The following is a 22,393-nucleotide window of genomic DNA, read 5'->3' on the forward strand; positions in this document are numbered from 1 at the left end:
CAATGATTTTCAACAGGTTGTGGGTTTGTTTGTGTTTTTTTTATGTTCAAATGGATGCACTTCACAAATGGCAAGTGTAATGAACAGAATGCAAGGCAAGGGTATGGCTCTGTGCTAGTGCTTGGTGTTGCAAGATAAGGAAGCTGCCAGGAGGTGCATGTAGAGTTACAGTTTTCCCTTCAGTGCCTGTAGCAGTTGGAGCAGTAGTATCTAGTGAGTAAACGTTGCCTTTTCTCAGCTTGCCTGTTGCTTTCTGAACAAGACCTTATCTGTGTACCTCTTGTGCTGTAGTTCAGATAAAATTTGTGCTTTTGAGAAAATCCGGCTGTCCAGTCTTACTGTGCTTTGACCTCTGTCATGGGTTGGTCTTGGAACTAATGAGATGGATCCCTCTTGGATGAAACAAAAAGGAAAATGTATTCAAGGAGCATGATAATGTGCTCCAGTAGTTAACTGAAATTAATAAGAGCAATTGCCTTGTGCAAGTTTTTAATAGAATCAGTGTTCTGTGATCACCAGCCATGGTGTAGTCTCAGATTAGGGGCATGGTGAATCCTACTAGACCAGTTGTGGTCTTTTCAGATGTTGCTCTGACTGACTTGGTTCATAAAATCTCTCTAACCCACACTTAGTGCCTACGTCTCTGCTCTTTATAGTTAACATGTCTGTGCCATTAGTAATCTCACAAAACATCTACTTAGTGACATGGTGCAAACACCACTTCTCTTATTTTCTTTTCTTCTCCTTTATGAAAACACACCCCCTAGCATCTTCTGAGACTGTAGTAAAAGTGAATGTTCCTCTTAGCCAGGGGTTGAGGAAAAAGGTAAGAAAGCAGAATCTAAGCTTCCAGAATGATAGATTTTTATCACTCTCAATTTTTATAATGATTTAAGTAGCAAATGTTCCGCAAACAGTCTGTAATTGCTCCCTCAGAATGTAATTTCTCTTAAACTAGAAGAAAACTAACTGTGGTAGTCAAGCAGGTCCTGTTATGCAGGCAAGTACCAGCACTTGGTATCTATGTATTTGGCATGGACAGGAGATGGCACATTAATATTCATATCCTACTTCCAGCAGTGTCCTGAACTCTGTGTATAGAGCAAAACCTTCTGGTATGAGATCACTTGTCAAGAAAACTTCAGAGTTAATTGGAAGAATTTTAGGCAGGTGAGGATGCAGTGATTAACAAGGAAGGTAATGAATAATGGCACAACTAAGCAGTGCAGCTGCACTTCAGACTGTCATCATGATATTTCTTTCTTAGGCATGAACAAGTGAAGTCCTGATGTCCTTCATGTTGACAGACATCAAAGTATAGTCTCATTACTGTGCATAGACACCTCATAAGGGGTGCCACTCTTTGTTTTGTGCTCCTGTGTGCTGTGGGAATCTAATTCAAGTGCTGGTAGAGAGCAGAATGTTTCTGCTTTTCACATTTTGGAAGTGTAGCTCTAAAAATCCTGCTTTTATAGCTCCCTCTCTTCCCTGAATTGGCTCTTTGTAAACTGATGGTTTGTTTCAGTTTGCAAAAATGACGGAAAGACAGTCTTGGCAATGCAGTGCTAGTAGCTCTAAAGCTAATTTGACATGTATAGATTATCTTAAGTTGCTATACTGGTGGAGGACCACTGTTTAAAAACAAGTTTCTTCCAGAAGTAAAAATGTCAACTGCTGGGGTTTTGAAGTTCAAGACCTCAAATTCCCTAGGTGCCTTGTGATTTGTGGTACTTTATATCTTTTGGTATACTTATACAGTTGGTTTGATAGGCATATGGACTAGGCTTCCTGTCATCTGTTCTAAATTGCTTTTCTTGTTTTCTAAAATTTAAATCTTTAGAATTAAAGATTACTTGGTTTTTAGTACTATTAAGCTATATTGGCTTAGACTAACACATTACCTTTTTAAGATGGCTGTTGTGTGTTGGGAAATGTGGCCTACACAAGGAGGAAGGAACACTTCTGAAGTTTTAAACAACCCATTGGCCTCAAAAATTAGTCTACTTGTCCTTTAAATTTGAGGACATAAATATAGATTCATAGAATCATAGAATAGTTAGGGTTGGAAAGGACCTTAAGATCATCTAGTTCCAAACCCCCTGCCATGAGCAGGGACACCTCACACTAAACCATGTCACCCAAGGCTCTGTCCAACCTGGCCTTGAACACTGCCAGGGATGGAGCATTCACAACCTCCCTGGGCAACCCATTCCAGTGCCTTAGCACCCCACAGTAAAGAACTTTCTCCTTATATCCAATCTAAACTTCCCCTGTTGAAATTTTAACCCCTTACCCCTTGTCCTATTCACTACAGTCCCTAATGAAGAGTCCCTCCCAGCATCCCTGTAGGCCCCCTTCAGATACTGGAAGGCTGCTATGAGGTCTCCACGCAGCCTTCTGTTCTCCAGACTGAACAGCTCCAACTTTCTCAGCTGATCTTCATATGGGAGGTGCTCCAGTCCCCTGATCATCCTTGTGGCCCTCCTCTGGACTTGTTCCAACAGTTCCATGTCCTTTTTATGTTGAGGACACCAGAACTGCACACAATACTCCAAGTGAGGTCTCATGAGAGCAGAGTAGAGGGGCAGGATCACCTCCTTCAACCCGCTGGTCATGCTCCTTTTGATGTAGCCCATGATATGGTTAGCTTTCTATTTACTTATGTATAAATATGGGTTATATACATTAATATTTTAATTCTTTATGCATCTAACTGCACGTGAGCTTCATTTTAACTCCTAAATCAATATCCCAGGTTTGGAGACTAAAGTTTGATTTTTAACAGAATGTTTGCAGGATATGTGCATTTTCAAGATAGTTCTTCTAGAGTCATTTCTGTCTTGCTATAGAGCCCTAGCATATTTACAAAAGTAGGCACTTAACATAATAAATCTGATAGAAATTGTGAGCTTAGCACAAGGAACATGTTTGTAGCATACATTTTAAAGTTAGTTGGCCTTATGCAGGACATCATCCTGCTCTTTTGCTGGAACCTGCTGTGTCCAAATAGGAAAGGAATGATGCAAACATTTAATTGCACATTGCCTCCTAGTGTTTACAGGCTATTAAGCTGAATGCAATGGACACATATGTCACTAATATCAGTCGGAAGCCATTAAAAATCCACCAGCATCTTCACTTGCAACTCCACCAAGGGTTGAAAATTTTCTTCGTTATTCAAGCACAAAAGGAAAGGACCAGAGTATTGTCACTTGGATCCGTTAAGGCCAAGTTGTTCCTAAGTTTTATAGATCAATAATCATCCAAAAATCTTACCTTTCACAGAAGGTGAGGGGGATTAGGAATTGTAAATTATGATGAACATGTTCACGAATTTTGAGATTTATTTCATGACTGAGATCTTGTCTATGGAAGGCACCCTGGAATCAGAACTACACAGAAAGCATAGCAGTTTGACTGAACCTATTTTAACCTATCAGGCAAGAAATTACAATGCACTTGCTGGAACTTTAGATATCCCAGAAAAAGCTTACTTTCAGTAGCAAAGTTTGAAATCTAACAATACTTGAGTCGTTCTGCTGTCCAAGACTGAAGAATGAGTATGGAAATTCTGTTAACAATTTTCTGGATGGGTAGAACGTACCCCAGACCGAATGACATAGCTCATATCGTAGAATCATAGAATAGTTAGGGTTGGAAAGGCCTTAAGATCATCTAGTTCCAACCCCCCTGCCACAGGCAGGGACACCAGACACTAAACCAGTTCACCTAAGACTCCATCCAACCTGGCCTTGAGCACTGCCAGGGATGAAGCATTCACAACTTCCTTGGGCAACCTGTTCACTGCCTCACCACCCTGACACTAAAGAACTTCTTTATATTAACCTGAATTTTGCCTGCTTAAGTTTCAATCCATTACTCCTTGTCCTGTCATTACAGTCCCTAATGAAGAGTCTCTCTCCAGCATTCTTGTAGGCCCCCTTCAGATACTGGAAGGCTGCTGTGAGGTCACCACACAGCTTCTCCAGGCTGAACAGCCCAAACTTTCTCATCCTGTCTTCATACAGGAGGTGCTTCAGTCCTCTGATCATCCTCGTGGCCCTCCTCTGGACTTGTTCCAACAGCTGCGTGTCCTTCTTATGTTGGGGTCACCAGAATTGTGCACAGTGCTCCAACTGGGGTCTCATGGGTGTAGAGGGGCAGGATCACCTCCCTCGACCTGCTGGTCACACCTCTTTTGGTGCATTCAGAGATATTTTTGGCTTTCTGGGCTGCAATTGTTTTCTGGGACTAGAGATTATTCAAGATAGGATGTCTGTCTTTTGCAATGCCGTGTCAATGCACTTTGCAGTTTCAGCTCAACATAGGGAATGAGGAAGCAGACTATGTCCTTTTTTAAAAAAGGAGCTGATTGGGAAATAATATCATGAGAATTCAGAATCTCAAAATTTAGTGTTAAATCAACATATGTTCATAAACATGTTCGTATGATTTTTCTCAATAGTATTATTGTTGGTGGAGAATAACTATTTGATGAAAATTGAAGTGTTCTGAGCTTATAGGATATATGCTGCTGTTTCTGAAAACAAGAGCTAGATGTCAATATATAACACTTTGCCTGGAACTGGAGTGTATTACGGGTAGAGATTTGTTGGTGTAGAAGCTGCAAACCCTGCTGGGAATATGTCCTGGCTAAAGTGTTTCACCAGGTCTTAGTTGTGGAAACGTGCATATTGTTGAGAATATTTTATTGTTACCAAATAGGGAACGAGTAATAGTCATTTTAACCCATTTCTCTCTCTCCTTCTCTTCTCTCCCTCCTTCCTCTTTTATTTTTGCGTCTATAACATTCTCTAAAATGGATTCTGGTATTTGGCTGTAACTTGCCAGTGGCAATTTATGTTCTATAAAAAAAAAAAAAAAGGAAATCAAACTATGTACACCAACAGCTAGTAAAGCTCCTTGGCCCCCAAATGTGCACATTTCTCTTTAGTCATGCCCATGAAAACTTATAAATGTATGCCAAATGCCACTGTTAACAAAATATGTGTTGTTTATTTTAACCAAAAGCAAGTGCTTCTCTTTTCTGCATGTTTCTGTGCTCATCTCTGTATGAATCCTACCATGCAATTTCATTTGAGTGAGCTGCTTCTTACACATTTATTTGACACTTAACATCAATACATCTCCCACTTCTGTTATTCCCACTTTACCTGTGAAATCTGTCAGAAGTTGACGGTTCAGTAGTGTTGCCCATGTGGAGGGGAGAAGTTTTTTGTTTCAGAGGAAGCTGATGTTGTTTCTTTTACTAGTTTAAAACTGAAGGTCCCTATTTCCTACTTACTGCTTTAGATACTTAACAAGTAAGGAAGCATCAGACCTACTTACCTGTTGTGCTGCACTGGTGTAGAAAGCTGTTTTTTTCTGTGTGTGTGTGTGTGTGTGTGTGTGTGTATAAATGCACGTTAAAGGCAGCTTTCTATCCAAGTGCTTTTCATTATTGCTTGAGGGTAAAGTGGAATAGTTGGGACAAGAAACATTTATAGCACCTAGGACACAGTTGCTTTGCGTAATCATAATTTCCCTGTTACTCCAGTTTTTTGTAAGGCAGTGGTAGCAGAGTAAAGCTCTTTTCTGACTGTTTTGTGGGTAGACACACTCTTGCCTGTGCCCAGCTGAATGGTAGTCAGTGTATGTTCAACTTATTGTCTTCCTTCCTTCAAACCAGCCAAAACAATTTTTCTTCTGGAGTTCTTTTATGGACCATCGTCGCATGCTCTGTAATCACTAGAAGACTGCAGACCCCAGATTGAGTATTTACGCTATGTAGTACAGCTATTTTCTAGAAAGCTTACATTAAGATTGTGAATGTTATGTTTTTTTTATAGATCAAATCGGCTGAATTTGCATTGTGGAGAGAAAAGGGGAAGAAGACATGCAAGGGATTTTGAGGCTGCAAAATGAACTTGGAAAGTGAATGGCAGGTTGAACTTTTGGCAAAGCATCAGTTAGAAAGTGCATTGTTGAAATGTAAATAATAGTTTTCTTCTGTACCAGCTAGGGTAGTATCTATTACTTTTTTTTTGCTTTGAAGTACTTGGTAATTAAGGTGATTACGTGTAGCAAACCAACATCATAGTAAGAAAATGAATGGCATAATAAGTTAAACATGTAGCAGTGACCATTGTAACTTGCCTTTCAGAACTTTGGAGTAAGCTGTAGATCTCAAAGCTGTGGTGGATTTGAGTATGAGTACACTGGAATTACTGTTAGTGCAGCTGAATGTGGTATGTTTCTGGAAAAAAACAGTCAAGAGATTAGTAGGCTGAAAAAAACTTTTTATACACTTGATTGCTGAAAGTAGAAACCAACAAAAGTATTTATTTATTTTACTTCTGCAGGTGGGCAAGTAGATATAGGAGCTGAAACTAGATACTACAACCTTGCTGATTTATATTCTAGAAAATAGGTTTACTAAGGCAAACGCAAATACTAACATGTAAGTGGTGTATTTCTTTTTATAAAGTACAGAGAAGCTGCTCTGCTGTGTAGATACAGGTGTATAAAGTAGAAAGATTAAGAGTAATCCTTGTACCTTTACTGATTTTTACTTTGCTTTTTTTCTGAACTACTTGCAGCGAGGGAATGCAGTGCCAATAGTCAGTATCTTTGTTCCAAGCTATAGGGTGAAAGGATTTATATATCATCTTTGGCATAATTCCTAGAAGTCTAGGGTCGGATTCTGATTCAGCTTTCCCTGGCGTAGGTCTGGAATACTTCAATTGATTTACTTTGGAGTAATTCCAGATTTGTCCCAGTCCAGCTGACATCAAATCAGGACCCTACAATCCAGCTTTGTTTTATGTAGCCAGGTGAAGAGTTTGGATTGGTATGGTTTAACAGGGAATGAGGTGAGGTAATGCATTTAAAAATATTTCCTTGGAGAGGAAGTAGTTTTTCCTTATTTGTTGATAGATTAAAGCATAGTTAAATTTGTTGGAATGTATTTTAGCTCCTCATTATAGCAAACCCTACTATTTCAGAATGGGCATGATTACAGATTTTGTAGTGGAAAAAACCTGTAATTTATCCACCTTTGGTAAAAGCATCTTAAAATTCCAAACGACAAAATACTCTTAATTCTTTCATGTACAAAGTGTACTCTGAAATTATAGCTTGTTCCTTTTGGAAGGAGTGATATTTTCTCTGAAAGGGTGTGATTCAATTATAATTTATTAGATACAGTGATTAAACTTAGCGGAAAAATTCCCTGTGTTCACCTTTTGCTTGTGACTTACCTTATACTACCTGCACTTAGAGCAGTCCCTGCTAAATAATTTTGATGCATAACTGATGTAGGTTGTATTTTATTTTGAACGCTTTACGAGCAGTAATAAACTCTTATCCCAGTGAGCTGCACTTCTTCCAAAGAACAGGGAAATGTTCACGTTTACATGGGCACTTGCTCTTTGAAGAAAAAAATCCCTGTCTTACCTTTTTTTAGAGGTCTTAGAACCCCAAGGAAATTGTACTGGGCTGTTGGCAATACTCTGGACTATCCAATTGTTTCAGTCAACTCCCTAATTTAACTACCAGCTGTTAAATAAACATGAACTTTAACTGTAAATATTTATTTCTTTACCTCTGGAGAAAATGGAACAAACTTGATCCCTCTATTGAAGTATATGATTTTTCTTTTTTTTTTTTTTTTTCCTTCTGTCCTCTCTTTGGCATGTTTGTTTAGTGGTTCTGCCTCTTGACTCGGTAAGAAACCATGTCCTGAGGCCGCGACCTTGGCTTACTGAGGATCCTAATTTGGTTTCATTTACCCAGGCACCTGTCAGCTTTGGTTGGTGTCTAGTAGGGCTGTTGGTCAAAACACAAAGGTCTAAAGAGCCCTGAATGCTGTTGGCTGTTGTCCTTCTTTTTCAATGTAAGTCCTTCCACATTGCACCTAGGTGGAGGGTGAATAACACAAAGAGCTGCTTTACACGTTTTTATTTTATATGCATGACTCATTCTTCTGGAATATTTTGTCATGTAAGGGGCTCTACTGGTTGCAGTTGCTTAATTTGCAAGTATTTTCAGTTCAAGCTGAAAACGTGTTTTGGTTTCATTAGACAGCAAAGCACCTTTTTTTCTTTCTTTTTTTTTTTTTTTTCCCTTTCTTGTTAGCCTGTCAGCATTATCCAGTATTTCAGGTTAGTGAGGATTCCCTGAAATGAGCTAAAAGCTGCTGCAGCAGCACTAATGTATAATTATTTAGAATTAGGCCCAAAGCTTATTAACCCTGAAATTTTACAATTGTGTGAATAGTAGGGGACTACTTTCCAACAAATCACAGTGGTTTTCCATGCAGTTCTGTGAGCTGAGTAGTCTCCTGTAAGTGCTGCCCTGCTTGTCTGCTGTTGGGAGCAGTTGTGTTCCAGTCCTTTGGGTGGGTGGGCTGCTCTTTGGTTTGCTTTTTATTCCCAGTGGCAGGAGAGTGTTGTATTTCATGGCTTCTGGGACACTTTCTGTAGGTGAGTATCATCTGGACTGTGTTGTGTATGGGTGTAGTTCTGCTGCCTCCTGGAAGCCTCTACATTTCTACTGGATTCCAGGTGTTTAAGCTTTCTGCCCTGCAGTTTTTCCCCAGCAGGGCCTGATGAAGATCTGAGAAAGTGGGCAGACAAGTGTGCTGCTGACTCCATACAAATCATTCAGCCTGTTCCTTATAGACCTCTTTCCCATATGTTCCTCAGATGTGGACAGTGACAGGGCTGTGGGGTAAATGCATTGTTCTGGCAGTGGGAAGCGGCCATCTTTCCTGGAAGCTCTTCAACCCTTTTCCCAGCGTGTATTTAAATATGGGCTCATTATATGATGGGGGAGAGGCTACAAGCCTCTGAGATAAAATGGTCGTGGGGAGCAGCAGGCTGCCTGCTCCAGAACAGTCATCTGGTGTGCAGCTGAAGCTCTTTAGGAGAGGAGGCCAAAAGGAACAAGCTAGATGAATTGTATTGCCATGCTACATATGGCCTGTGGGCTATAGGTTGTTCATCCTAGATACTTGCTTACAGTCGTGAAGATCATTGGGATTTTGCAGTATAACTGTAGAAGAACACTTAACAGCATGAGAAAAATCTGCTTAAGCCACAATGAACTCTCTAATTCTTTTTACCAGTCTTCCACAAGGAGGGAGCATCTGGTGGACAGAATAGATCAGAGTCCCAAGTGCATATGTTAGTGGTTTCATTGTCATCAACAGACTTTACATTTTTGTTGATTTATTTTGTGCAACAAATAAAACTTCATTTCCTGCTCTGTTAAGGATGTTCTGCTTTGCTTGACATGTACAGAAATGAACTATGGTTGTATACATATAAAAACTGAAAGCAATTGGGTGGCATGGAGTGAACAGTGGACATTTTTTCTTATCTACCTATATACACACAACAGTTTTTTCATCTAAAATCCTCTAGTTATCGGTGATGCTAAATCTTAAGCAGTTAACTTTCCCTCCTCAGGACTGTTATCTAAAGGTCAAGATACTCTCATATTTCCTTAATTTATTACGTATCTAAGAGTATTCCAATCATAAATGTGGCTTATAAAACTAGTTTATTACAGTATACTAATTGATTAAGCAGTTCTGTTCTCAGTTAAGTAAAACCAAGTGAACTGTGCCTATAGTTGTTAGAAAAGCTGAGATTAGCTTCTATCAGTGTGTGTATAACCCAAGTTAACTTGAAGAGCATGCTATAGCTGCTCAGTCATTTAATTTTGGCATTTTTTATGAAAACATATTTCTGCAAAATTGTGTTTTCTTTCTAATGGTGTTACAGTATTGTTTTAGCCTTTCTTTCTCTTTTGTCTTGGAGGGGGGGTGGGACATAGAAGAAACAAGATACTGTGTTTGGAAAAACAGAGCAATATTTTTGTGCTTGTCAAAGCAGGACCCTCACATTTTTGGGACTATTCAGTGTTGAGTTGTATCTAAGCTGCTGCTCTGTTGTGTGTGACTTGTAGCTTGGATGTCTGTTTCTCCATTCTGGACTGTGTTTCTGGCTGTGTTTCCTCCAAAACATTACTGGTGTCTTTTTCACTGAAGTGCCTAATAAAGGACTTGAATCCTGTGCTTGTACAGGGAACCATCAGGGAGATTTTATTTGGAGGAGAGCTGGGCACACTCACAACTAGTGTGTCTCGAGGCCACATTTCACTTCCTGGGTTTTTTTGCACACACAGGTATTTTGATCAGGCAAAATAAAGATGTGTCCATTTCAGGAATATTGGAAACATTTATTTGAAACCAGTACCAAAGTACAGTGTTTCAAAAATCTGAAAGTAAACTTTGGTGCTTCCAGTTACTGCTCCCTGCCCCATTCTTATCTGCATTAAAGTACATTAGTGCTAAAAGTAAGTTATCAAGGTAACGAGACCACATGAGTCTGACTGCAGTGAGTTGGCCAGTGTTTTAGCAGTCAGTGAGGAATGAATGTGTTTCAGAATTGCCAGCTAATGAGCACTGATCTTCACTCCAGCCATGCTGGACCTGGCTAGAAGTTGATTGCTCTGGCCCAGAGATTCTTAGTTTGGGATGCAATTATATGATTCTGAGGGTAAACTGCAGCTAGTTTGAAACTGGTGCTTCATGTCTTTATCCATTATTAAGCCAATCTTTGGTTATACTAACACCAAGATCCTGCCAATTCCTTGGCACCAGTGGGGTTGGTAAAAGTCCTCTGTGTGTTACTTGCTCATAGAAGATAGATTACAGCTCTTGAAGTAATTGTTTATGATCTGCTGACACTGGTCTTTTGTGATTCTGAGTTGCAGAACAAATGATGGGTAGTGCCACAAGAAGAGAAAGCTGTGGGGATTGCTGCTAGCAGTTCTGAAGAGATCCCCTGCTAGTGACATTCTGCTGTAACAAAGACATCAAGGAAGTGTGGTCTGGTGGGTTGAGCTCTTTAGTGGTGGTGCCCTTCCACTTCAGACTTTGTCCTGTCCTGCTCTGCTGGAAGGCTGTCAGAGAGCAGCACCGCGCACATACATGTTCCTTCCTTTCCCCCTGACTACCATGTGCCTCATCTCAAAATTATCCTATATTTGTGTCCCGTCGTTCCCCCCCCCCCCCCCGTTCTAGTGTTAACATTTGCTCATTTTTTTGATGTCTGACCTGTGAGTTTTGCCCATCTAAAATGTCTAGTGTATGACATTTTAAATTTTATGAATACGTAGTACTGGTTTTCTTCACCCAGTTAAAAATCTTTATAGTGATGATACTTGAATCTTTAATGTGTAGCATGTTTGTGTTTTATACTGTTGTTTTTTCATTTGAAGAAACACATTTCTTAGATCTGTACAAAAGACTCATGTATAATAATCCTGTAAAGGCAGAAAGCAAGAACATATTTAAATGTCGTGTTCTACTGTTTTCTCCCTGCCCTAGGGAGACATATGGGGGCATATAGGGATGCTGGGGATGGACTCTTCATTAGGGACTGTAGTGATAGGACAAGAGGTAATGGGTTAAAACTTAAACAGGGGAAGTTTAGATTGGATATAAGGAGGAAATTCTTCCCTGTTAGGGTGCTAAGGCACGGGAATGGGTTGCCCAAGGAGGTCGTGAATGCTCCATCCCTGGCAGTGTTCAAGGCCAGGTTGGATGAGGCCTTGGGTGATATGTTCTAGAGCGAGGTGTCCCTGACTATGGCAGGGGGCTTGGAACTAGATGATCTTAAGGTCCTTTCCAACCCTAGCTGTTCTATGATTCTATGACATGTACCATTTTTTAAAGTGATTTCTAAAAGTAGCCTTATGAATACCTGACAAGGTCCAACTGGATAAAACCCGGTGTTGGACATACTTTGCTTGTGATCCCCAGAGTGAAATTAAGATGCAAACAAGGTCAAGTACCACAATCGGTCTCTTTATTTAGTATAAAAAATATTATAAAAATATTGTTATAAAAAAGATAATAATAGGTCAGAAAAAAAAGATAGAAATTAAGCAAGCATTCAGAGAGAGATAGTCAGAGATAGTCAACACCATGGATCCAGTGGTGTCCCAAGGGTCCGTAGTTCTCTTCAGTAGTTGGTGGCCCCACGGCAATTACCTTTTTCCCCTTTTGTAATACGTTAGGGGGAAATACCTCTGTTCTTAATGTCACATACTGCACAGTCCTGGTGGGTCATGTGCATCCAGTTTTGCCCATCTTGCAGCCAACTCTTCCACTGCACATGCCTGGTACCAATCCTTGGGGTAACAGCAATTCCTCACATCAGTCATTCAGTGATGGACCTTGGAGTCTTATGTCAACTCCTCCTACCCATTTCTCAGGTGGAGTCCCATTTCAGCTGCTCACAAGCATCTCTCAGACAATGAACAGACAAGTCCCATTTCAGCTGCTCACAACCATCTCTCAGACAATGGATGGTGGGGTCCCATTTCAGCTCCTCACAACCATCTCTCAGGCAATGGATGGTGAATGGAGTCTTATCTCAGTTCCTCCCACCTATTTCTCAAGACAATGAATGGTGGTGGAGTCTTATCTCTGGTCCTTGCACCCACCTTTGACATAGTGGACCTCAGCTTCTCACACCAGTCTTTGAGACAATGGATGATGGAGTCTGATCTCAGTTCATGTCTCACACCTCGTTCAGGTCATAATAGCTTCCTTTGTATAGAATTATATTATTTTTGCTGGCTGATACAGCTTTTTGCACAAATCAAAATATTTTTGGTATTTATTCTTGAGTATAAATGACATGTTCTGTCATGTTTACTCTTACTACTTGTAGCTGGATTTGCCTATCCCACATTGGCCTTCTTAGTCATCAGCGCGCTTGTAGTAAGCGTGGGTAAATGCCCTTCCCAAATCTTCGTTCGCGAAGTCAAGCCATGATGATGATGACTCTTACTACTGAATAAGAAATAGGTTTGATCATGCAAGGTTATCCTATTTTTTCTGCAGTATAAGAAACAAAATACCCATTCTTCCTTTGCTCTGGTTTTGGTTGTCTGTCATGTGTAGCCCATTCAGGAAGAAACAGTGGCTTCATCTGTCTTGTTCAGCTTCTGAAAGGCACCAAATAGTATATTCCCATGTGTTGGGGTTACACTGTCTGCTCGGTAAATCAGTTCTTTTGTGCCCATGTAACAGCAGCTGTGACAAACTTCCAGCAATGTGTAAGTCTTTGGAAAAAGTCTGTAATAAAACTCATAGGTTTATCAAACCTTAGAACTAGTTTATAGTACGTAAACATATTCAGAGGTAGTCCTCACTGTGGGTCTTAGTCTCTTGTTATATTGAAACTACATACCTCTTGGTGTTCACTGTATAAATAGCTAATATTCTTTTTTGTTTGAGCCAAGCACTGGCTCTGTAGGTTGTGCAAAAGGCTTCTTGTTGCTACAGGGTGTAGTGTTTAAGGTGTTGCAGGAGATCAGGTTGAGGACGGCAATGTTGCTGCTTCACTGCCCTTGTACATGAGAAGTCTGCAAAACCCCTGACTCCAAAGGTTGGCATCTCATCCATTGCTATCTGCAGCCCTTCCCTCACTCTGTGTGTGTCCCAGCATGTTCCCCAGTTGTCAAAACTCACATGTAGTTAGTTCAGTAGTTTTACCCAGTGTGTTTCCTGTATTGCTCTTGATTAATGCAGTTCTGAAACCAATAGTTTTGTAGCCTGAAGATTAGTTCGAACATATTTAGCCATTTGAATTTCCTATGTATGAGTGATGTCTGCACAAAATACCATGTGAGTAGCAGGTAGCTTCACGATTCTCTGGAGGGCATAGTTTGCTACAGCTGGTTTTGCTGTACTTTTATTCAATAAAATGTTTTACTGAATAGTTCATAACAAGGTGCTGTTATACAGTCATGGTGGTATTTTGTAATATAGCTATAATAATCTACCTGCATAGACTTCAGCAAAAGGCTTAATGAATTGAGTCTTCCCTTGTTGCTGGCTGCCTCCTGCTTCCCCACTCTGAGGAGAATGTCCCAAACTCTACTTGGAGTGTAATACTGGGGCAGAGTAACTTGGAAGCTCCTTCCATCTGAGAAACATAGCTCCTTCCTTCAGAAGGTGCTGGTGGGGGAAGGAAAAAATACAACCTTGCTAGGTATGGAGGGTTAACAAACATGCCTTTCATTGCTTATTGGAAATGCTTGAACACAGAAGCTCCATTCTAACTAGATTGTCTTACATGGTCTGGTTTTATATCAAGAATAAAAGGATGTGTCTGAGGTGCATCCTGGCACCCAGTTTCTGAACACTGTGCTGTGGGATATTTGGATGTTTTAAAAGGTACTCATCTAAACAAGTGTACATTAGTATGGTGAAAAACCTGTTTCCAATAACTTTTATAGATCTTGCAGTATTTAATATACATCTAGTAATAGCTGTGTATGTAATTGTCTCTGTATGATCAAAATAAATTATTGGACATACTTTTACGTTCAGATGCCAAATTGAAATTTACTGTCAAATGTGAGTGAGGTTTCTTTTTCCATTTAATAATGCTGAAACTAAGATTTACCACTCTGTGTAGTTCAACTCTAGTATGTTGTAGTTGACTGAAGTATTGCTGTGAGATGCTTACGGGAATTTTCTCATGCTAGTTGGTTTGGCTGTTGTTCAGAAATCCATTTTCGTAACTTCTTCCAAACTGTTTTGGTGAACTTACAGACCTTACATATGAGCCATATAGAAAATTTTAGTCCTTTTAAAATCTTTTAGAGAGACAATTGTGCAATGGAGGTTTACACAGCAAAAGAGATACCAGTGAAAGAGAGGTAGAGCAATACCTACTAGCTGTGTCTCCTCCTCCCCCTTGGATTAAGCCAGGTGCCTGGCCATGCTACGACTCACAATTTTTGGTGAAGATTGTATTTCTTCTATATTAAAGATACTGTTTTAAAGGAGTAGGGGTTTTTTTGCTTGTTTTTTTTTTTTTTTTTCCCCTACCACTCTGCTTTCTTCTTTCCTGGTAAAGAAGTGCTGAGTATGTTTGTGCTTCTTGAGTCCTGTGGGATGTGATGTGCACCATGTATTTCTGCGTTTTCCTCAGCACTGTGTGGAACATGCCCGGTTTTCAGACTGGAGAAATGGCTCTGGTTTTATGTGTTGGATTCAACTGGAACACCTTGCTACTTTTCAGTGCTTGCTCTTTCATTCCCGGCAGTTTTCTATCCTTCATGCCACTGATGCAGCAGTCGGCAAAAATTCCTTTTGGAGGCCCTTAGTTTCTGGTGCGTTTGAAGACTTTTAAAGTTAGAATTGTGTTAAAATTTTTGGTGGGGACTTAATCTTGTTCAAAAAATTTAAACCATGCAGGGTGTTCTGCATTAGAGAAATGTTTCTGTTGTGTTTGGTCATTTGTCCCTTGTGATAGAACACAAAGCTACTGGGAGGAGTGATGCAGAGGGTTGACCAATGTACAGGGGGGTTGTACAAGGGGGTGTTACTCTGTTGCTTTCTGCAGCTGTAAATCAGAATAGATTAGGAAAGAGTATGAAAGCGCAGTAGCCTGAAACTTGGTAATTTCCAGTCTTTCTTATGTGTGAATCCTCAGCAGCCTTGAAGTGCTTTCCTGCTGTTGGGAATTGTAAATAATCAAAGCTGTCGCTATCTATAAATGCAGCCGCTTGAAAATCAGTGCTGTGCACCTTAATTAAACATCCCAGTGAGAGACAACAAATATGATTTAATCGGAGATTTACATTAATCAAACCTCTCTGAAAGTGAAAAGCTAATGTCTTGGTATCTTGACTCATCCTTAGCGCCTAATTAGAGCACAACGCTTTTATTCTAGAACAAATCCCAGTTGGCCCCATCATGTAGAAACAAGAGAAATGTGTTCAGTCTTCTGCTATCTCACATCATGCCTGTTACAGACATTCAGTTTTTGTTATGTTTGGAGCTTAAGAATTTTTCCACCTGATACTAGAAAAGTGTAATATTCCAAATCTTGTTATGATTGACCTAAGTGGTGTAGTGGTGAGAGTGGCTTGCATATTACAAGAAAAATCTAAGCCTCTGTAAATAAATAAATACGATTTTCATTACATATTTTCAGCACTGTTGTTTTATAGTCTTAAAAAGTCTATATTCTCTATACATTTAAAAAACCTGATCAGACAGGGAAATGTTTCACACTGAAGTGTAAACCTGAGTAGGAGGGGAAAACAAACCAGGCCAAGATCTTTAATTTACAAGGGTAGTTACGAAAAGTTACGGATGTTTATTACAAAAGTAATAGACAAAAAATACTTTCCCTGGCCTACAACACAATCCACATGCAGTTTTTTTATTAAATGCAAGGATATTTTTCTAGTAAAATATCACATTGTGAATACCACAGATGAATATCAAGTGATACTTGTCACAGGAAACATTTTCACACACAGTTTTGCTAAGCTGAGTACAGGAACACAGATTACTTGTGGAAAATGTTGTGCTGTATTTGGGCCATCTGTGTTTTTTCTCTAAAATTTATTTTGCAGACAAAATCTAGGGGAAAAACTGCACAGTATGAGTTTTGTGCATGCAGATGTGTATGAGACCCTTTTGTTTGTGGAAGTAGTTGTAAAAATAATGTCTGAATAGATAATGATATTAGAAATCTGACACTTTTGTTTAAAGTTCATAAATATATAGTATGTACATAGATACACAGACTATATGTAAATACCTATCAGTTTAGCTATAAGTATACCCACTTATGCTGTGTGTATATTAATCAGTTTTTATATACTGCACAATATCTTCATGAAGTAGTCTTTCTTGAAAAGCAGTCAAAAGACTGTAATATAATCTATCTGCACGTAGGAGCAGAGGGTATGGGACAAGCAAGACTGCAATGAATGTGATTATACTCCAGGTACAAAAGAGCAAAGGTGGAAGTTTCCTTGTTTTTTGTGATCTTAGATGTGGCAGGTTAATTTTTTTAGTTGTAAGTGACATTTTAGAAAGCTGCATCTGTATGTTTAGAAGTACTAATAATGTAAATTTGGAGATAAGTTTATCATTGATACTTGTCATGTAAAAATTTATAAGGACTTGTAGATGATAGCACTGTGACTAGTACTATTTTTGCTATCTATTGTTTTTATGAAAATCATAAAAGTATATATACAATTGATAACTTTTCTGTATTCTGTGTTGTGATTTGGCATGAAATTTTGGCTTCACATAATATAGGTGTTCTTTTGTTCTGTATTGTTACTGTTTTATTTTTTCAAGAGCTGCTAAACCCCACAGGTAATCTATCTCCAGTATTCCATCTCTTGATTTTTTAACCTTTACATTGAAACAGTAACTTTTTAATTCTATTTTAGATAATCTCGTATATTGTTTTTTCTTTTTTAACTCTATTGTTCATCCTAATGCTTGTAGAGTATGGGGTAGATTTAAAAAAGACTGGTGGAAAAAGGCTGTTCACTTACTTAACATGTAAGTGCACCTTTGTGCTTCCACAAAGGCAGCAGCATTAAGGTGAAGTTCTAACTGCCAGATCATATTTCTAAAAACTGAAAGTCACAATGTAGGAAACACTGTTCAGTCTATTTTAAAAGATGAATATTTAGTTATCATAGTGTGACTATATTGAGACTCATATCGGTATGATGCACTAATTCAATCATGTCCTGTGGTATCTTTCATAATATGTAGTGTATTGTCTACTTGAACCTTGTATATTATACCATAGAAACTGATTTTGAGGGTCACATAGATATAAAATGTCTGTTGCAGCAATTTGTGCTTTAGTTTTTGTTCAGCATGAAGTGGGGGTTCTTCGCACCCCAGCTTTTTGACTGGGAAATTTGGAAATAATGATCTGCCAGCCTGTTAGCTTAATGAAAACACTAGGTGTGTTTTTCCTTATCAAGTATAAATCAAATACTTAACTTCTGTGTGATGAATTACAAACTTGTGTTTCTCCCCACCAGTAAATCTTGAGAAAGAGCAGCTCTTGGACAAGTAGACAACGCTTATTCAAGATTTCAGGAAAAAAACGTTGCTCAAACTGATGTGTTTTAGAACTTTGTATTTCCAGAGCAGTTCAACAATGTGTATCAATGCTATATGTTGAAAAAACACATTTTAAAAATGTTATTTATTCATTTTAATGATATGTAGGACTCATTCAGAAGTGATAGTTGCAATGTCCAACTTTGTAAGCACACGTGTGATACAGCTTAACATACACTGTGAGATGTGGGGTGAATATTTGGTCCACAGGCTGTTTGAAGGGAAAGGAAAGACAGTAGTGAAATCAGCCTGGAGAGAGTAAGTAAAGGGTGTCTGTCTGTGTGTGTTGGTTCCAGGAGTAGATGGACTATGGTCTGTTCCATGGGAGGGTGCTAAACCCTGATCCCTGGGAGGTTGACATGAGTGGATAATACAGGATCGTTTTATGTAATACCAAATCCTAGTCCTGAAGGCATCGGTATTATGTAGAATTCACATTAAGCCTTTTTTTATGAAGTACCTTCTAAGTAGTTGTATTATCTGCTGCAACTGCTCTTCAAGACTGCAGATAAAAAGCGAAAGTCAAGGAAAGCCCTCTTCATTTGGTGTGAATGTAGATGCATTTAAATGACTTCATAGTATTATGGGTAGTATGCTTGAAGTTAGTTTTTGAAGAAGCTAAAACTATCCTCTATCCCAACCAGATAAAAAGATAAACGTTAGAGAAACCTGAATGAGTTCATGACTTACTGGTGTGTTACCTGTGATTACTCATGTCAACCTTAAATTTATAAAACAGATTTCTTAATATAAATTAATAGACAAAAACCTGATAAATTGTAGATGTAAGAGAATATTTTTGTGAGTCTAGCTTTGAATATATTCCTTAGCCTGTGCTATTCAGTAGTTTTGTTACAGATGATGTTCCATGTTTTGATTTGAAAAAGGATACATGATTTTTTTCTTCCACACTAAATTCTTGCTGAGTGTTTCTGCTTGGCAGTGTCTGAGATTAGAGGATGTTTCCAGGTTTTTAACTTTCCCACATACATATTTTTTCCCCAGATTCTTTTGAATCTTATATCTCCACCCTGTTGTCCAATTTTTAATCTCTTACTTCTGCATGTGGCTGGAGTGCACAGCTGAGCACAGCCACAGTCTTGTCTCCCCAGCTCCTTATGTTTTGTACCCTTGGGCACTCAGCTTCATTTCTTGCTGACACTTTCCTCCCTTATTTTAAGCCTGTACTAATTCTTTAATTGCAAATTAGACCAGGAATGCAAAAAAAATAATATTTTCCATTCAAAGTGATTGTCACATATTTGGAAGAAGGGGATTTGCTCTGAATTTTACGTAAAGGAAAAAAAAGGAAAGAGAGAAGGTTCCTTCTGATCAGCTTGTACCAAGGAGGGTACATTCATTTGAGGAATTTTGTATGTCAAAATCTTTGCTAGAAAGGAAGTGGCATGCACATGGTGATCGCTAGAAAGAATAATTATTGTTGGATGCTGATAAAAAGTCCCTACTGCCTGCAAGGAGGCACGCTGTATTTTAGACTAACCAGTGTGACTAAAAAAATTATGTTACGTTATAATTTCAGGGGTATTTTGTAAAACTTTGCAACAGTTGTAGTGTTGACAGCTACACTTCTCTTAATGTGTAGCATTCTGGTAGTTGCATGTGATAGATTGCTGTTTTAGAAGATAAATTATTGCTTGTTTAGGTTTAAGGGTAATGTTTCAAAAGCTTCCTTATTTAAAAAGCAGTACGTTGTAAAGAGCAATAAATTCCTGGAAATGGTGTACACATCACAGACTGACAGTTGCAGAAGAAATGACTGATTATAAGTAAAAACTCCTTAATGTACGTGTTTTGAATACGTTTGTTGTACCTGCATGTACTTTTTTTACATTGATTAACCAGGAAGCTTTTACAGCCACTTGTCCAGCTTTGTAGTTTAGTCCATTTTTAACACTATTTAAATGAGATGTAATTGATAAATTACATATAGTGAAAAAGTATTCTTCCCCATATTGGTGTTGGAAGTTAACTTAAAATTTAGTATTTTATTTTTATTCTGAGTTGTTACAATTCCAATAGGGCTATTAATGTATAATTGGAAGTTTAAAGACAAACATTTTGATAAAATCATGATCTTGCTTTTATAGAAGTTTTGCTTGAGACAACTAAATAGTGAAATCCTTCACTAACTTGGCTTCTGTGTTTAGAATTTGAAAAGTTAAAAATCTAAATTAGGACAAATGATGTTTCAGCCAGGTGTATGGAGGTCTCTAAAATTTATCATTATACTCGCCCAATAGATTTTGTTAAAGCCATTTGAGTATTATTCATATATTTGCATACATGTATGTTCATATAATGCACAAAAAGTATGCTAACTACTGGAAATAAGTTAGGAAATGAAATTTTGTCCTAACATGGCACTAAAAAGCTATTGTAAGTATTCTTTTTTGTGAAGAATAGCTCTTAAAAAGAGGAAATGTATTTTTGCTAGTGTCATGATGATGTTCCAGTCTCCTGCTGTAGATTTTACTGCTTGCTGAGATCTTACTTTTTTTAAATGAAATTCCTAATGCTTTTGAATTTGTAGAATGCAGTGAAAACTGTAGAGTGTTTGAGTATTGCTATTGAGAAATCTCTTCTTGCTTGAGCCTCCCTGTACTGGAAAAAAATATCTTGAAAAATACCATTCCCAACTTGTGAAGAACTCAGTCATTGTTATGAGGAAAATGGCCATAAGCTTGAATTTGACTTGGACCCATCTCAAACAGTAACTGAGGAAGAAAGGACTGATAGGCTAAAATCTGACCCCAGTACTTTTCAGTTGCACTGGGTTTTAAGTTTGGTGTCTTAAGGAAACCAGAATGATTTTTTTATTTTGTCTGTCATTCAGTCCTGTTTTCCTCTTTTTTTTTTGCACTGCTCCAGTGAGTTTTGAAGCTGTTGACTAGTTTAAAGCAATTTTGGTGGAGAACTATTTGCTTTAAGGATAATAACCTATAAATTTGTAAAAATCAGTGGCAGCTGGGGAGACCCTAGAGGGTATACTAATCCTTCTGACACTGACATGTATAATCAATTGCCAGTTCATTGCTTTTCAACCCCCAGTAGCTGCTGAAGGCACATGCTGCCAGAATGATGCCCAGCAATGAAAAGATCTCTCATGGATAAGTTCTTCTGAGGCACAGACTTTTGCCTGGTCTTTCCCTGTCATATGTCAGAATTTGTTGTGATGTTAGAAGTTTGAGAGCTCGGTATTACTCAGTTTGCTGGGTCCTGCTGTAGGTATGCTGCTCAGAAGTGGGATTAGGGGAAAACTTGGTCTGGACAGTATTCTACCTTTCTCTGAAGGAAGTGGGTGGCAATGTTATGTTGTAATAAAAACTATTACTACATCCTTGGCAGGTGCTTGGTGGAGGGAATTCTTGCATGTGGAATCTGGCTTTCTAATAAATTGGAGTAGGAAATGTGTTGGGGTAAAGTACCCCCTGAAGAAAGCGTGAAATGGAGCTGCTACCCACTAGGACAGTGGGGGGGAAACAAGTACCCTTAGTAATCTGCCACCACAAAGGAAAGTGATGGTGAAGTGTCTGGTGCCAGATGAAACAGGGCTGGGGACTACTGCTAGCCTTCTAGCAGGTGGAACAGATTGCAAGAAGAGTGACCTGGATATGCCAAGTTTTTGCTAATGGTTCCCAGATGCTGTGTGATGAATTGCTGAGGTGATTGAGCCATGCTCACCATGGTTGTTTCTGTCTTCCTGCAGTGCACAGGACAACTTACTTGATAAGTGCTAGAGAAATGTGCTATTTAGTATTTCAAAGGATCTGTCACAAGCATGAGAGTATGTCCTGTTTTCAGTACAGGATCTTCCAGAATAGCACACAAAAAAAATATAAACTCTCTTAAATACTATTACTGTACACAGAGGAAATGCAGTGGTTTAAGAAAAATGTGTTTGTGGTGGTGCTGACCAGTTCAGTGTCTGGATTTGTCTGTGGGTGTCATGGTCCTGTAACAATCCGTGAATTGTGTGTTAGGCTGGATGACAGCAGAACAGTCAAAACTGGTCTGGAGTTTTTATGTATGGCAGTAAACTGTTTCAATTTGAATTATATATTCCTTTTTGTTCAGATTAGTTTTCAAGATTTATTTTAATAAATAGCAGTTCTTTTAATGCTGTTAATTTTATTAGATTTGGTGGTTTCTGAGCACAAGTTGAAAAAGAGAACAAAAATATTGTAGGTCACTGCTTTTGCAGTATTTTCCTGACAGGGACCATTTTTAGCCCACATCTATCCTGTATGAAGGATGTCCCACATAAGCAGTTTTGGTGAAGGAGCTTGCCTAACATTAGTCTTTTTGCTGTGTCTCTCTTCCTGAATCTTTTCCTTTCAAGCCACCCTGGATTGAAAATTACTGAGTGACAGAGTTCTGTATACAGGA

General features: G+C 38.7%; 1 protein-coding gene across 10 annotated transcripts in view; it reads left to right on the plus strand.

The window, feature by feature from the left end:
• Positions 1 to 22,393, plus strand: part of VPS13B (vacuolar protein sorting 13 homolog B) — a 436,747-nt gene that overhangs the window by 12,302 nt on the left and 402,052 nt on the right. Inside the window, exon 1 of one of the 10 annotated variants that reach the window (XM_061373231.1) lies at positions 218 to 1,197. The exons of the other annotated variants lie outside the window; for them this stretch is intronic. The gene's annotated coding sequence lies outside the window, so the exon portion shown is untranslated. Of the gene's footprint in view, positions 1 to 217; positions 1,198 to 22,393 lie in introns of those variants that run through there. 10 annotated transcript variants of the gene reach the window in all.

This window comes from Neopsephotus bourkii, unplaced genomic scaffold, assembly GCF_033783945.1.
Source record: "Neopsephotus bourkii isolate Nb327-2 ecotype Australia unplaced genomic scaffold, CSIRO-AGI_Nbou_v1 NB_1630, whole genome shotgun sequence".
Lineage (NCBI taxonomy): Eukaryota > Metazoa > Chordata > Aves > Psittaciformes > Psittacidae > Neopsephotus > Neopsephotus bourkii.